Source organism: Balaenoptera borealis, assembly GCF_965194805.1.
Source record: "Balaenoptera borealis genome assembly, chromosome: 2".
NCBI classification, from domain to species: Eukaryota; Metazoa; Chordata; class Mammalia; order Artiodactyla; family Balaenopteridae; genus Balaenoptera; species Balaenoptera borealis.
The window spans coordinates 71,583,629-71,594,872 of NC_138867.1; the positions used below are offsets into that span (position 1 = coordinate 71,583,629).

Consider the following 11,244-nt stretch of genomic DNA (forward strand, 5'->3'; position numbering starts at 1 on the left):
GCCTCAATTTACATATTCAGATGCCCATATTCTTTTAAAAATAACAATGAAATAAACCCAATAATCAAGTACATGAATGTAGTTCCTTATGTGATTCATTTGCATGTGGATAAGAAGGTATTTGAGGTAGGACATGATCACCTTAGCAGATTAATAACCAAGCCAGCACTATAATAGCATCAAAGAGAAAAAGAGCCTTCCTCAGGAATTATTTCTTTCATAAAGAGAACAACCTTGTCCATTTTGGCCAGGGTACGCCTTGGGATGAATAAATTATGGTTGTGACTGAGTATAGAAAAAATGCCTGCAACATATAGTTGTACACTTGTGATAACAACAGGACAATGTCATTTGCTGTACAAATGCGGGGGGGGATGACATTAGTAAGTCTTAGTAAGTTTCAAGTCTTAAATAGGGATATGTAAAGCAGAAATGTTTAGAAATATACAGTTTATGATTATCTTAATTCTCACAATAACATGATATCTAACACTGTTGATAATGAGGTCTCTAATTATGCCCACTTGTTCTTCTCTCTTCACTTGTTTATTTTCCTCTAACCACCAAACTTATATATTTTAGCTGAAATTATCTCTGGAGTTTATATTTTATTCTAGTCAATCCTGTATGTTTATGTTTACTGTCATCAAAAGGCTTTTTAGTTGCCTGTTTATTCAGCGTTTAAAGAAACAGATCAATTATAAAGACTAGATCACAAAATTTTACCAAATAGGTCATATAAATGATGAAATGAGGCAAGAAATTGAAGCACTTTCTAAAACAAAATAAAGAATCATAATCCATAAAATTTTCTAAGTGTATTTTATCCCCTGGGAAAGCCCAGACTTAATAATATCTTAAAACATGCCATCCTGTTTTTATCTTCTTTCTTATTGTAATTAAATTACAATAGTAACAATTATAGACATATACTTGCAAGGAATATTTACAATGTGACTTTTATATTATACAGTTCTCCCCACATATTCTTAATATGTATATATCAAAGGTATTTGTGTTTTATTTTAATTTACTTTCATGAATAACTTTAGCATGTTAACGGCATTAAGTGTATTTTCAGGAATGAAATCCTAACCTTATAACATCAGGGACTGACTTAAAAGGGCTTTGCTTGTGATAGAAACCGATTATGTTGTTAAGGCAGGAATCATCTATCTGTATCTTAACTTTGATAAAATTGGTAACCTATGCATAGGGCTATTTCCTATTAAAAAATAGGTTGGATGAGCCAAATGCAACTACTGTGGATGTTTATAATTAGTGAATTCTATGTTAAAAATGATTGCTCATATATATATATATATATATACTTAATAAACAGTAAGTTCCTTGAGAACATGGATTGTGTCTTACTATATTTAAAATCTTCTTATGCTTCAGCACACTATTAATTATCACTAGACAAATGTTTACTAACTGAATGAATAAACAGACAAGAACTTACCTTTATATATACGTGTGTAGCTTTGCTGGAAAAGCATAGACTTATGAGATAGACAATATTGCATAGTTGAACACAAGAAAACACCTTCTTGAAACAATTTAAAACCCTTCTATATTCCAGGGAACTTAATTTCTTTTGTGCCAAATTCCTTTTATTATCATATTTGTTTCCAAAATAATGCTACGCCATTGACTCAAATTCTTTCTAATCACCATTAGATTCTACCTCCTTCATGAATCCTTTCCCATTTACCAAATTCGTTCCTTTGAACTTTCAATTGAATTTTATTTGTACTTTGATTACACACTTTTCAGTTTGTCTTACTATTTTATATATCTTGTATATCTTCACACATATTCATGTGTCTTCTTTATTGTCCTAGACTGATAGCTCCTTGAAAACAGGACCTACATTTCTTTCACCTTAGTACCTTAGTTGCAGTTCACAGCACATACTAACAATTCAGTAAATTAAACGGATAAAAGACCATCAACAATTTATTAAGTGCCTACTCTGTGTACAAAAGTGGATTAGACCCTGAGGATACAAAGAAACATGAGAGATAGCTCTTATTCTAGGAGTTTATGGTATCTAGGGGAAGTATTCATATACATAAAAATGTAATAAAAGGTATTCATGAGTTCACAATTTCTCAACTTTTTACTCATACTTTATATTTAAGAGGTTTTTTTTTTAACCTTTACTTATCATAGTATAATTTAAAAAATATTTTTATGGAAATAGTTTTATTTTGGCATTTTGGCATGAACTAAATTCAAATGACAACTTTACCAAAACCAAATGGGTTCTAAGACTTCCTGACATTCAGCTTGAACCTTCTGTCTGGATATTCTACCTCTGTGCTTCTAATTTGTTCCTCTTTAAAAATAAAACAATTGCGTGTGCATGTAACCAAAACCAGATGTAGGATTACACAGAGTATCAGGATAAATTATATAAGTTGTTTATTATGCCTTTGGATTTACAGAGTAAAGTTCTCATAGGAGATTCTGAAGCTCATTGAGTAAGTGGACTATCTTCCCACTTCATTCCAAACATCCCTATCCCAAAGGTGAATTTGAGATTTTTTTCTCCCTTCCTCTTGTCTCCTGTCTTGGTTGCCTGGTGAATAAACCCTCTCTTTGTCATGAACCTCAGTGTCTCAGCATTTTGGCTTGCTGCATGTTGGGCAAAATGAACCCAGTTCAATGCCAGGGCTGTGCAAGAGTATTGGTACACACCTTAGCTATGGTGTTCTTTTATACACTGAAGGAAGAGCTTATATCTAAAGTGAAGTTTGCTAAAAGAATACTAATAAAGGATAAAATTGAGGACTGGAGAACAAGATGGAGTAGACGACCTCTTCTCATGAAAACACCAAAATCACAACTAACTGCTGAACAACCAATTGATGAAAAAGGCCTGGAAGCTACCAAAAAAGATAGTCTACTTCCAAAGACAAAGAAGAAGCCATAACAAGACGGTGGGAGGGGTGCATGATGATACAATAAAATCCCATACCACCAGGTGGGTGAACCACAAACTGGAAAATAATTATATCGCAGAGTTTCTCCCACAGGAGTGAGAGTTCTGAGCCACACGTCAGGCTCACCAGTCTGTGGGTGTAGCATCAAGAGGAGGAGCCCCCAGACCATTCAGCTTGAAGGCCAGTGGGGCTTGATCATAGGAACTCCATAGGACTGGGGGAAACAAATGCCACTCTTGGAGGGCACACATATCTCATGCACACCAAACAACCATGCAACTTCAAACAATCTTGTATATATATAGACTGCTATATCAAAACCTCATGGTAACCACAAACCAAAAATCTACAAGAGATATACACACAAAAAAGAAAAAGGAATCCAAACACAACACTAAAGACAGTCATCAAATCACAAGAGAAGAGCACAAAAGAGGAAGGGAAGAAAAAAGACCTACAAAAACAAACCCAAAACAATTAAGAAAATGGTAATAGGAACGTATGTATTGATAATTACCTTAAATGTGAATGGATTAAACACTCCAACCAAAAGACATAGATTGGCTGAATGGATATAAAAACAAGACCCATATATACGCTGTCTACGAGAGACCCAGTTCAGATATAGGGACACATACAGATTGATAGTGAGGGGATGGAAAGAGGTATTCCATGCAAATGGAAAATCAAAAGAAAGCTGGAGTAGCAAGACTCATATCAGACAAAATGGACTTTAAAATAAACACTGCTACAAGAGACAAAAAAAGACACTACATAATGATCAAGGGATCAATTCAAGAAGAAGACAAAACAATTGTAAATATATATGCACCCAGCATAGAAGCAGCTCAATAGATAAGGCAAATGCTAACAGACAGAAAAGGAGAAATCAACAATAACACAGTAATAGTGGGGTACTTTAACAAGCCACATATACCAATGGACAGATGGTCCAGACAGAAAATCAATAAGGAAACACAGGCCTTAAATGACACATTAGACCAAATGGACTTAATTGATATTTATAGAGCATTGCACCCCAAAGCAGCAGAATACACATTCTTTTTAAGTGCATATGGAACACTCTCCAGGATAGATAACATGCTGGTCCATAACGCATGCCTTGATAAACTTAAGAAAATTGAAATCATATCAATAATCTTTTCTGACCACAATGTTATGAGATTAGAAACCAACTACAAAAGAAAAAAAAACAACTGTAAAAACACAAACACATGGAGGCTAAACAATATGCTACTAAATAACCAATGGATCACTGAAGAAATCAAACAGGAAATAAAAAAATACATAGGGGAGAGGAGAAGATGGCGGAAGAGGAAGACGCAGAGGTCACCTTCCTCCCCACAGATACATCAGAAATACATCTACACGTGGAACTGCTCTTATACAACACCCACTGAACGCTGGCAGAAGACCTCAGACCTCCCAAAAGGCAAGAAACTCCCCACGTACCTGGGTAGGGCAAAATAAAAAAGGAAAAACAGAGACAAAAGAATAGGGATGGGACCTGCACCAGTGGGAGGGAGCTGTGAAGGAGGAAAGGTTTCCACACACTAGGAAGCTCCTTCGCGGGCTGAGACTGCGGGTGGCGGAGGTGGGGAGCTTTGGAGCCACGGAGGAGAGCACAGCCACAGGGGTGCGGAGGGCAAAGCGGGGAGACTCCCGCAGAGAGGATTGGTGCCGACCAGCACTCACCAGCCCGAGAGCCTTGTTTGCTCGCCTGCTGGGGCGGGCAGGGGCTGGGAGCTGAGGCTCCAGCTTCAGAGGTCGGATCGCAGGGAGAGGACTGGGGTTGGCGGCCTGAACACAGCCTGAAGGGGATAGTGCACCACAGCCAGCGGGGAGGGAGTCCGGGAAAAGGTCTGGAGCTGCCGAACAGGCAAGAGACATTTTCTTCCCTCTCTGTTTCCTGGTGCGCGAGGAGAGGGGATTCAGAGCACTGCCTAAACGAGCTCCAGAGACGGGCGCGAGCCGCGGCTATCAGCGCAGACCCAGAGTTGGGCATGAGACGCTAAGGCTGCTGCTGCCCCCACCAAGAAGCCTGTGTGCGAGCACAGGTCACTATCCACAACTCCCCTCCCAGGAACCTGTGCAGCCCGCCACTGCCAGGGTCCCGTGATCCAGGGACAACTTCCCCGGGAGAATGCACGGTGTGCCTCAGGCTGCTGCAACATCATGCCGGCCTCTGCCGCTGCAGGCTCGCCCCGCATCCGTACCCCTCCCTCCCCCCGGCCTGAGTGAGCCAGAGCCCCTGACGCAGCTGCTCCTTTAACCCCGTCCTGTCTGAGTGAAGAACAGACGCCCTCAGGCGACCTAAACGCAGAGGCGGGACCAAATCCAAAGCTGAACCCCGGGACCTGTGCGAACAAAGAAGAGAAAGGGAAATCTCTCCCAGCAGCCTCAGGAGCAGCAGATTAAATCTCCACAGTCAACTTGATGGACCCTGCATCTGTGGAATACCTGAATAGACAACGAATCATCCCAAACTGCGGAGGCGGACTTTTGGAGCAGGATATTTTATTTTTCCCCTTTTCCTCTTTTTGTGAGTGTGTATGTGTACGCTTCTGTGTGAGATTTTGTCTGTATAGCTTTGCTTTCACCATTTGTCCTAGGGTTCTGTCCATCCGTATTTGTTTATTTATTTATTTTTTTTACTTAAAAAATATTTTTTTCTTAATAATTATTTTTTATTTTAATAACCTTATTTTAATTTATCTTACTTTATTTTATTTTATTTTATTTTATCCTCTTTCTTTTTTTCTTTCTATTTTTTTCTCCCTTTTATTCTGAGCCATGTGGATGAAAGGCTCTTGGTGCTCCAGCCAGGCATCAGGGCTGTGCCTCTGAGGTGAGAGAGCCAACTTCAGCACAGTGGTCCACAAGAGACCTCCCAGCGCCACGTAATACCAAACAGCGAAAATCTCCCAGAGATCTCCATCTCAACACCAAGACCCAGCTTCACTCAACGACCAGCAAGCTACAGTGCTGGACACCCTATGCCAAACAACTAGCAAGACAGGAACACAGCCCCATCCATTAGCAGAGAGGCTGCCTAAAATCATAATAAGGCCACAGACACCCCAAAATACACCACCAGACGTGGACGTGCCCACCAGAAAGACAAGATCCAGCCTCATCCATCAGAACACTGGCACTAGTCCCCTCCACCAGGAAGCCTACACAACCCACTGAACCAACCTTAGCCACTGGGGACAGACACCAAAAACAACGGGAACTACGAACCTGCAGCCTGCGAAAAGGAGACCCCAAACACAGTAAGATAAGCAAAATGAGAAGACAGAAAAACACACAGCAGATGAAGGAGCAAGGCAAAACCCCACCAGACCTAACAAATGAAGAGGAAATACGCAGTCTACCTGAAAAAGAACTCAGAATAATAATAGTAAAGATGATCCAAAATCTTGGAAATAGAATAGACAAAATGCAAGAAACATTTAACAAGCACCTAGAAGAACTAAAGAGGAACCAAGCAATGATGAACAACAAAATAAATGAAATTAAAAATACTCTAGAAGGGTTCAATAGCAGAATAACTGAGGCAGAAGAACAGATAAGTGACCTGGAAGATAAAAGAGTGGAAATAACTACTGCAGAGCAGAATAAAGAAAAAAGAATGAAAAGAACTGAGGACAGTCTCAGAGACATCTGGGACAACATTAAATGTACCAACATTCGAATTATAGGGGTCCCAGAAGAAGAAGAGAAAAAGAAAGGGACTGAGAAAATATTTGAAGAGATTATAGTTGAAAACTTCCCTAATATGGGAAAGGAAAGAGTTAAGTCCTGGAAGCACAGAGAGTCCCATACAGGACAAATCCAAGGAGAAACACGCCAAGACACATATTAATCAAACTATCAAAAATTAAATATAAAGAAAACATATTAAAAGCAGCAAGGGAAAAACAACAAATAACACACAAGGGAATTCCCATAAGGTTAACAGCTGATCTTTCAGCAGAAACTCTGCAAGCCAGAAGGGTGTGGCAGGACATATTTAAAGTGATGAAGGAGAAAAACCTACAACCAAGATTACTCTACCCAGCAAGGATCTCATTCAGATTTGATGGAGAAATTAAAACCTTTACAGACAAGCAAAAGCTGAGAGAGTTCAGCACCACCAAACCAGCTTTACAACAAATGCTAAAGGAACTTCTCTAGGCAAGAACCACAAGAGAAGGAAAACACCTACAATAACAAACCCAAAACATTTAAGAAAATGGGAATAGGAACATACATATCGATAATTACCTTGAATGTAAATGGATTAAATGCTCCCACCAAAAGACACAGGCTGGCTGAATGGATACAAAAACAAGACCCGTATATATGCTGTCTACAAGAGACCCACTTCAGACCTAGGAACACATACAGACTGAAAGTGAGGGGATGGAAAAAGATATTCCATGCAAATGGAAATCAAAAGAAAGCTGGAGTAGCAATTCTCATATCAGACAAAATAGACTTTAAAACGAAGACTATTACAAGAGACAAAGAAGGACACTACATAATGATCAAGGGATCAATCCAAGAAGAAGATATAACAATTGTAAATATTTATGCACCCAACATAGGAGCACCTCAATACATAAGGCAAATGCTAACAGCCATAAAACGGGAAATCAACAGTAACACAATCATAGTAGGGGACTTTAACACCCCACTTTCACCAATGGACAGATCATCCAAAATGAAAATAAATAAGGAAACACAAGCTTGAAATGACACATTAAACAAGATGGATTTAATTGATATTTATAGGACATTCCACCCAAAAACAACAGAATACACATTTTTCTCAAGTGCTCATGGAACATTCTCCAGGATAGATCATATCTTGGGTCACAAATCAAGCCTTGGTAAATTTAAGAAAACTGAAATTGTATCAAGTATCTTTTCCGACCACAATGTTATGAGACTAGATATCAATTACAGGAAAAGATCTGTAAAAACTACAAACACATGGAGGCTACAAAATACACTACTTAATAAAGAAGTGATCACTGAAGAAATCAAAGAGGAAATCAAAAAAAAAAAAAAAGAGGAAATCAAAAAATACCTAGAAACAAATGACAATGGAGACACGACGACCCAAAACCTATGGGATGCAGCAAAAGCAGTTCTAAGAGAGAAGTTTATAGCAATACAAGCCAACATCAAGAAACAGGAAACATCTCGAATAAACAACCTAACCTTGCACCTAAAGCAATTAGAGAAAGAAGAACAAAAAAACGCAAAGTTAGCAGAAGGAAGGAAATCATAAAGATCAGACCGGAAATAAATGAAAAAGAAATGAAGGAAACGATAGCAAAAATCAATAAAACTAAAAGCTGGTTCTTTGAGAAGATAAACAAAATTGATAAACCATTAGCCAGACTCATGAAGAAAAAAAGGGAGAAGACTCAAATCAATAGAATTAGAAATGAAAAAGGAGAAGTAACAACTGACACTGCAGAAATACAAAGGATCATGAGAGATTACTACAAGCAACTCTATGCCAACAAAATGGACAACCTGGAAGAAATGCACAAATTCTTAGAAATGCACAACCTGCCGAGACTAAACCAGGAAGAAATAGAAAATATGAACAGACCAATCACATGCACTGAAATTGAAACTGTGATTGAAAATCTTCCAACCAACAAAAGCCCAGGACCAGATGGCTTCACAGGTGAATTCTATCAAACATTTAGAGAAGAGCTAACACCTATCTTTCTCAAACTCTTCCAAAATATAGCAGAGGGAGGAACACTCCCAAACTCATTCTACGAGGCCACCATCACCCTGATACGAAAACCAGACAAAGATGTCACAAAGAAAGAAAACTACAGGCCAGTATCACTGATGAACATAGATGCAAAAATCCTCAACAAAATACTAGCAAACAGAATCCAACAGCACATTAAAAGGATCATACACCATGATCAAGTGGGGTTTATTCCAGGAATGCAAGGATTCTTCAATATATGCAAATCAATCAATGTGATACAGCATATTAACAAACTGAAGGAGAAATACCATACAATCATCTCAATAGATGCAGAGAAAGCTTTCGACAAAATTCAACACCCATTTATGATAAAAACCCTCCAGAAGTAGGCATAGAGGGAACTTACCTCAACATAATAAAGGCCATATATGGCAAACCCACAGCCAGCATCATCCTCAATGGTGAAAAACTGAACCCATTTCCACTAAGATCAGGAACAAGACAAGGTTGCCCACTCTCACCACTATTATTCAACATATTTTTGGAATTTTTAGCCACAGCAATCAGAGAAGAAAAAGAAACAAAAGGAATCCAAATCGGAAAAGAAGAAGTAAAGCTGTCACTGTTTGCAGATGACATGATACTATACATAGAGAATCCTAAAGATGCTACCAGAAAACTACTAGAGCTAATCAATGAATTTGGTAAAGTAGCAGGATACAAAATTAATGCACAGAAATCTCCTGCATTCCTATACACTAACGGTGAAAAATCTGAAAGTGAAATTAAGAAAACACTCCCGTTTACCATTGCAACAAAAAGAATAAAATATCTAGGAATAAACCTACCTAAGGAGACAAAAGACCTGTATGCAGAAAATTATAAGACACTGATGAAAGAAATTAAAGATGATACAAATAGATGGAGAGATATACCATGTCATTGGATTGGAAGACTCAACATTGTGAAAATGACTCTACTACCCAAAGCAATCTACAGATTCAATGCAATCCCTATCAAACTACCACTGGCATTTTTCACAGAACTAGAACAAAAAATTTCACAATTTGTATGGAAACACAAAAGACCCCGAATTGCCAAAGCACTCTTGAGAACGAAAAATGGAGCTGGAGGAATCAGGCTCCCTGACTTCAGACTATACTACAAAGCTACAGTAATCAAGACAGTATGGTACTGGCACCAAAACAGAAATACAGATCAATGGAACAGGAGAGAAAGCCCAGAGATAAACCCACACACATATGGTCACCTTATCTTTGATAAAGGAGGTAAGAATATACAATGGAGAAAAGACAGCCTCTTCAATAAGTGGTGCTGGGAAAACTGGACAGGTGCATGTGAAAGTATGAAATTAGAACACTCCCTGACACCATACACAAAAATAAACTCAAAATGGATTAAAGACCTAAATGTAAGGCCAGACACTATCAAACTCTTAGAGGAAAACATAGGCAGAACACTCTATGACATAAATCACAGCAAGATCCTTTTTGACACAGCTCCTAGAGAAATGGAAATAAAAACACAAATAAACAAATGGGATCTAATGAAACTTAAAAGCTTTTGCACAGCAAAGGATACCATAAAGAAGACCAAAAGACAACACTCAGAATGGGAGAAAATATTTGCAAATGAAACAACTGACAAAGGATTAATCTCCAAAGTTTACAAGCAGCTCATGCAGCTCAATAACAAAAAAACAAACAACCCAATCCAAAAATGGGCAGAAGACCTAAATAGACATTTCTCCAAAGAAGATATACAGATTGCCAACATACACATGAAAGAATGCTCAACATCATTAATCATTAGAGAAATGCAAATCAAAACTACAAAGAGATATCATCTCACACCAGTTAGAATGGCCATCATCTAAAAATCTAGAAACAATAAATGCTGGAGAGGGTGTGGAGAGAAGGGAACCCTCCTACACTGTTGGTGGGAATGTAATTTGGTACAGCCACCATGGAGAACAGTATGGAGGTTCCTTAAAAAACTAAAAATAGAGTTGCCATATGATCCAGCAATCCCACTCCTGGGCATATATCTGGAGAAAACTGTAATTCGAAAAGATACATGCACCACAATGTTCACTGCAGCACTATTTACAATAGCCAAGATATGGAAGCAACCTAAATGCCCATCAACAGATGAATGAATAAAGAAGATGTGGTACATATATATAATGGAATATTACTCGGCCATAAAAAAAAGAATGAAATAATGCCATTTGCAGCAACATGGATGGACCTAGAGATTATCATACTAAGAGAAGTAAGCCAAACAAAGACAAATATCATATGATATCACTTATACAGGGAATCTAAAAAAATGATACAAATGAACTTATTTACAAAACAGAAACAGACTCACAGACTTTGAAAACAAGTTTACTGTTACCAAAGGGGAGAGGCTGGGGAGAGGGATAAATTAGGAGGTTTGGATTAACGTATACACAGTACTATATAGAAAATAATCAACAAGGACCTCCTGTATAGCACAGGGAACTCTACTCAATACTCT

The 11,244-nt window shown here is 38.3% G+C and overlaps 1 long non-coding RNA gene across 1 annotated transcript in view; it reads right to left on the minus strand.

The window, feature by feature from the left end:
* Nucleotides 1-6,035, minus strand: part of LOC309622564 — an 867,398-nt gene extending 861,363 nt beyond the window's left edge. The window contains exon 1 of the long non-coding RNA XR_014240980.1: nt 4,167-6,035. This is a non-coding gene — a long non-coding RNA (uncharacterized lncRNA). The remainder of the gene's footprint in view (nt 1-4,166) is intronic.
* Between the last annotated feature and the right edge of the window lie 5,209 nt (nt 6,036-11,244).